At 40.3% G+C, this 6,082-nt stretch overlaps 1 long non-coding RNA gene across 1 annotated transcript; it reads right to left on the bottom strand.

Moving 5' to 3' along the window:
• Window positions 1-2,052: 2,052 nt before the first annotated feature.
• LOC118358699 (uncharacterized) lies at window positions 2,053-4,898 on the bottom strand. Its single transcript, XR_004820515.2, has 4 exons — window positions 3,822-4,898; window positions 3,282-3,370; window positions 3,059-3,180; window positions 2,053-2,874 (listed from the first exon to the last, which is right to left on the bottom strand). It is a non-coding gene; the product is annotated as an uncharacterized LOC118358699 (long non-coding RNA).
• Between the last annotated feature and the right edge of the window lie 1,184 nt (window positions 4,899-6,082).

Below are 6,082 nucleotides of genomic sequence, written 5' to 3'. Positions count from 1 at the left end.
CAGCACAAGAACTGCTCGTCTGGGTTTCCATGGCCAAGCAGCCGCACACAAGCCTAAGATCACCATGCACAATGCCTAGCATCGGCTGGTGGTGTAAAGCTCGACAGCAAATGGACTCTGGAGCAGTGGAAATGTGTTATCTGGAGTGATGAATCACGCTTTACTATCTGGAATTCCGACGGACAAACGCTACCTGCCCCAATGCATATTGCCAACTGTAATGTTTAAAGTAGGAGGAATAATGCTCTGGGGCCATGTTTCATGGTTCGGGCTAGGCCTCTTAGTTCCAGTAAAGGGAAATAAACGCTACAGCATACAACAACATTCTAGACGATTCTGTGCTTCCAACTTTGTGGCAACAGTTTGGGAAGGCCCTTTCCTGTTTCTGCATGACAATGCCCCCGTGCACAAAATGAGGTCCATACAGAAATGGTTTGTCGAGATCCATGTGGAAGAACTTGATAGTTCTGCACAGAGCCCTGACCTCAACCCCATCGAACACCGTTGGGATGAATTGGAGCTCCGACTGCGAGCCACGCCTAATCGCCCAACATCAGTGACTGACCTCACTAATGTCCTTGTGGCTGAAGCAAGCAATGTTCCAACATCTCTGTTCCAATATCTAGTGGAAAGCCTTCTCAGAAGAGCGGAGGCTGTTATATCAACGAAGGGGGAGATCAACTCCATATTAATTAACCTCTTGAGACTAGGGGGCAGTATTTTCATTTTTGGATAAATAACGTTCCCAATCTAAACGGGCTATTTCTCAGGACAAGATGCTAGAATATGCATATAATTGACAGCTTAGGATAGAAAACACTCTAAAGTTTCCAAAACTGTAAAAATATTGTCTGTGAGTATAACAGAACTGATATTGCAGGCGAAAGCCTGAGAAAAATCCAATCAGGAAGTAACTCTTATTTTGAAACCTCTGCGTTCCTATGCCTCCCTATTGAGCATTGAAAGGGATATGAGCGTGAACGACAACATTGCGTCAGTGGTCAGCTGGTGGCTCTGAGTGATTCGTGCATAATAGACAAAGGCGGCCATTGCTCCTCTCGCTCCTACTAAGAAGCCAATTGTCCCGGTTGATATATTATCGAATAGATATTTGAAAAACACCTTGAGGATTGATTATGAAAAACGTTTACCATGTTTCTGTCAATATTATGGATCTAATTCGGCGTTGTCATGACCGCAATTTCCGGTGGATTTCTCAACAAACGTGAAGAACAAAACAGGGTGTTTTGGCTATAAATATAATCTTTATGGAACAAAATGAACATTTGCTGTCTAACTGGGAGTCTCGTGAGTGAAAACATCCAAAGCTCAAAGGTAAACAATTTAATTTGATTGCTTTTCTGATTTGTGACCAAGCTGCCTGCTGCTAGCTGGAAATAATGCTATGCTAGGCTATCGATAAACTTACACAAATGCTTGTCTTGCTTTGTCTGTAAAGCATCATTTCAATATCTGAGATGACAGGGTGATTAATAAAAGGCTAAGCTGTGCTTCACTATATTTCACTTGTGATTTCATGAATATGAATATTTTCTAGTAAGATTTTTTGTCCGTTGCGTTATGCTAATTAGTGTAGTTGATGACAATTCTCCCGGATCCAGGAGGGGTAGTTCTCAGAAGTTAATGCCCATGATATTGGAATGTGATGTTCAACGAGCAGGTGTCCACATTTTTGCCCATGTAGTGTATTACGATCACTACATCTGATGGGTGTGGATACTGCTTTGAAACTTTAGTAAAGATGTGATTAAATTCTTCGCTGTGCTGTTTGTATATACCCTGGTAGGTTGACTGATTGACTGAACCAGACTGCAGGCACTGGTAACAGTTTAAAGCTTTTTCTTGAATGGACAGCTTGATGAAAACCTGTCAATGTTTAGGTCACCCAGGTTGACTATTCTGGTCGTACTCCTAAATATTTTGCTGTGCGACCTGGAATCATCAAAAGTTTGTAATACAATATTTTTTAGATTTTTTTTTCAAATAATGTAAAATGAGCGAGAAAAAAGGCCATTCTTGAACATGGGATGAGACATTGTTACTAATTTGTAAATAATGCCAATTTGTTATTTAGAATGATTTATTTCTGTTTTTAGAGGGAGAGAAAACAAAAACCGACAATCTCCTTATTGGTCTCTCAGTCGAGGCCGGCATGGGTATTGAACCAGCATTTGTAGCAACACAGCTTCCATTGCTATGCAGTGTCTAAGACCATTGTGCCACTCATGCTCTGTACAGCGTGACTGGTCGGGAGTGGGCTACAGTACTACAGTAAGAGCAAAATAATCCTAACAAAATAAAATAATAAAAACCTTAGTGTAACAACAGTTTTAGTAGGTAATACTAAAGTCGTGCACATTTATCAACCTATTCTATATCAAACCTATTCTATTTAGGTTTATGTCACCCATTCATCATCAGTTAGAGACACGGTAGGACCCAAAAGCATAATCAGTGCTCCAACTCCCCCTTGCGCTGGTCTGGAGCAATGTAGTGAGGCAGGGTACTGTACTAAACCACAAATTACCTCTAAGTACCGCAGCATAATCGCAAAACTTTTAGTGGCGCAACCACTGTATCTAGGTGGTGTACTTGTGAGAATATATTGGAAAAGAGCCAGGAGAGATAAGCCATAAGGATATCCTTGGAGGGCAGAGGGAGTGACTCTACGATCAGGTCTGCTCCTTCTAATCCATGGTTTTAGCCAGGGTGGCTGGCTCTTTACGCTCTTATCTCTTGGCCTTCCGGTGTGGGGCCTAGGGCTGGCTCCCTGGTTCAGTGTCAGACGCAGGCTCAGAGGCAGCAGTGGCAGGCTCATCCGGCTCCACCTCCATCTGCTTGATGATGCAGATTCTACCAGAGAAAGGAGTATTTATTTTATTACATGAAAATTCCTGAGCCTTGCTTTCAGTCATTAAATGACTCGTATTAGCCACAGGTGCATACGTTTCAAATGAGTACTGAAAGACTCTATACTGTACAGATGAAATAGAAAAAGGTAACATGTTAAGTTTTTCAATATTTTTTTTATCCATACCTTTGATGGCCCATGACTATCATCCTCAGCTTGTCACCAAAGGTCCTGCATCTCATGGATCTGTACAAAGGTTCCTGTGTTGTAGATGGCATCGAGACGACTCTCCACCACATCAGTCATTACTGAAGAACCCAAGATAGAGAAGAGGGAGCGAGAGGTGTTCAACTGAGAGAATACATTATGATCTGTATAAAGGGTGTTTACAGTAGAATAATTATCTTACGCATCATCTTTCTTCAGGAACACTCCAGCATATGGTTGGGCCAGTTGGCCTTTCCTCCTCAGAAGATCCATAAGCTGTTTGTTATTCACCTACAAACACATCACTCACCATGCTTAATTATTAGCATACTTTAACAACAATCATCAATAGCTTTTTTTTAACACAGCCAGATACATTGTTAGGCTAGAGGCAAACATTTTATGAAAGATCATACAGTAGCCTAACTTTTGTAATTGTATTTTTGATTCCCCAAAAACTGTGTTGATTAAAACAATGATCCACAGTTGGATGATGAAATCAGAATGCTGACCAGTGATAGTGTTGAATGTGATGCAATTAAATTTATGACTTATATTGGAGGCACTACAAGTTAAGTTGACACACTGGCAGAGACACCAGTCATTCAAAAGAAGTGACTTTTCTAAATCCAGACATGTCCTTGGTAGAGTCGTCACTAGTTACCACAGCCACAAAGTCTAAATTGTGTCTAAACTCCGCCTATTTCTACAACACAGAGTGAATACAGACTGCGCTGCTTACCTCGATAATCTTGATGAACCTTGGGAAAACCAGGTTCCTAGTGACGGCGATCAGTGGTGGCACGTTGGGGAACACTTCAGGCACCAGCATGGGAGTGAGAGCTGTCATCTAGGGGGAGTTGTACGGTTTCCCCCCCGACCCGCTGCTCTCCGAGAGGTCTTCCCCGGAGAAGCCAATGCTGCTGCTTCGTTGCCAAACAATCTTATATGGTTGTAACTGGCTGAAGCCCCGCAGCCCAAAATCTTTCTTTCCCCGGCAAAGAAACCTGTAATCCTGGTCCATTGGTTGAGTTTCGCTAGCCTCCCGGCTCCTGTCATTGATGAGACAACTTTACCAAAGCGACCGCAGCATGTTTTCACGTTACTGTTTGTAGAATAAGACCCTTTTGTCACCAGGCGAGTTAGATGTCTCGCTAAGGAAAGATCGCACGGTCCCCGTTATACACATATTGGTGTGGTTTCTCGACAAATTCGATCCGTTTTTAGATGACTGCATAGAAACACCCAGCATGCTCATGTAAATTGAATCTCGAGTATTCTATGGCGCATGACCTTCTTCCGGGAGTGTTTGATTACGACAGTTGGAAATCTCCACCACCTTTTTACAAAAGCGCCTGAAGATCAATTGATGTCATGATTTGACCTCGTATGTTTCCGAGTTCCCAGTTGTTTTGAATGCGGCACCAGTACCACACGAGTGATAATACCAGTAAAACCTAGAAGTCAAACGGGAAAGGATTCCAACAGTTTTTCCACCATTCTTTTTACAATAGTTTTTTTATTTTTTATTTTTTAGAAACACTTAAAAATAAGGGCTGTGTTCCATGTAGGCTTACGCTGGCATGACATTTTGATAAATCGCTCTAGGACAAGGTGACTTTTATCAATATATTTACCCCCAAAAGGAAATGCAAATTGAGTGGTAATGTGGCTATCATAAAGAACAACAAATGCCATGATCTGGATGAGATCGAGCTTAATGTAGTAATTAAGAACAAATCTTATTTTCAATGATGGCCTAGGAATAGTGGGTTAACTGCCTTGTTCGGGCTGCAGAACGACAGATGCTGACCTTGTCAGCTCGGGGATTTGATCTTGGATCTAGGCTACCCTGCCGCCCTGCCGCCCAATTACTGAAATTGACAACAAAAAAAATCCAGGCATTTATAAATAAAATCCAGTCTTACTTTATCAAATGCCTTTTCAAAATCCGCTATAAATACTATTCCTGGCTTATATGTTTCATGATGTTCTATCATTTCTAGTAGTTTGTGTCGTATATTTTGTGTCGTATATTTTGTGTCGTATATTATCTCCAATGTATCGTCTATGTAAAAAACAGGATGAACAATACCTGGCAAAAAAACGTTGAATTCTGAGTGCTATGCATTTCGCTAGTATTTTTGCATCACAACATTGAAGTGTAAGTCCATTGAAGTCCAGTTTTTAATTTTTTTTTTAGATAGACTGGGTCTTTATATTTGTCATCTGGGTGTTGTTTTAATAGTAGAAAATGCAGAACTTCCTGCTGAGTACCTGACAGACAACCATTTATATAGGAGTAGTTAAAACAATCTAACTGGAGCTTTTAGTATATAAAAAATACTTGATATATCTCTACTGGTATGCCATCAAGACCTGGGTTTTTTCCAGACTGAAAGGATTTAATAGCCTCAAAAAGTTCTTCCTCTGTAATTTGGCCTTCGCGCTGATCATCTGTACATTTGTTAATTTTCCATTTTTTTTAAATATTATTTGGAAAGAATTCCTTACGATAATCTTCATTTGGTGGGAGAGGATGAGACAGAAAAGAGAACATCTGCCTAAAATAATTAGCTTCCTCTTTTAAAATATAATTTGGAGAATCATAGATGACTCCGTCTTCAGTAACGAGTTTCTGCAAATTATTTTTGTTAGCTTTCCTGTATTGGAGATTCAGTAAGAATTTTGTGCCTTTTTCTCCATATTCCATCCCCAAAGTCCCTTTTCTGATATCTTCCCCTTGATTGTTGTAAAGATATACACTGCTCAAAAAAATTAAGGGAACACTAAAATAACACATCCTAGATCTGAATGAATGAAATATTCTTATTAAATACTTTTTTCTTTACATAGTTGAATGTGCTGACAACAAAATCACACAAAAATGATCAATGGAAATCAAATTTATCAACCCATGGAGGTCTGGATTTGGAGTGACACTCAAAATTAAAGTGGAAAACCACACTACAGGCAGATCCAACTTTGATGTAATGTCCTTAA

The sequence above is a fragment of the Oncorhynchus keta genome, chromosome 26, assembly GCF_023373465.1.
Source record: "Oncorhynchus keta strain PuntledgeMale-10-30-2019 chromosome 26, Oket_V2, whole genome shotgun sequence".
Lineage (NCBI taxonomy): Eukaryota > Metazoa > Chordata > Actinopteri > Salmoniformes > Salmonidae > Oncorhynchus > Oncorhynchus keta.
The sequence above is the reverse complement of the archived record's forward strand: the minus strand, read 5'-3'. Positions and strand labels throughout refer to the sequence as shown.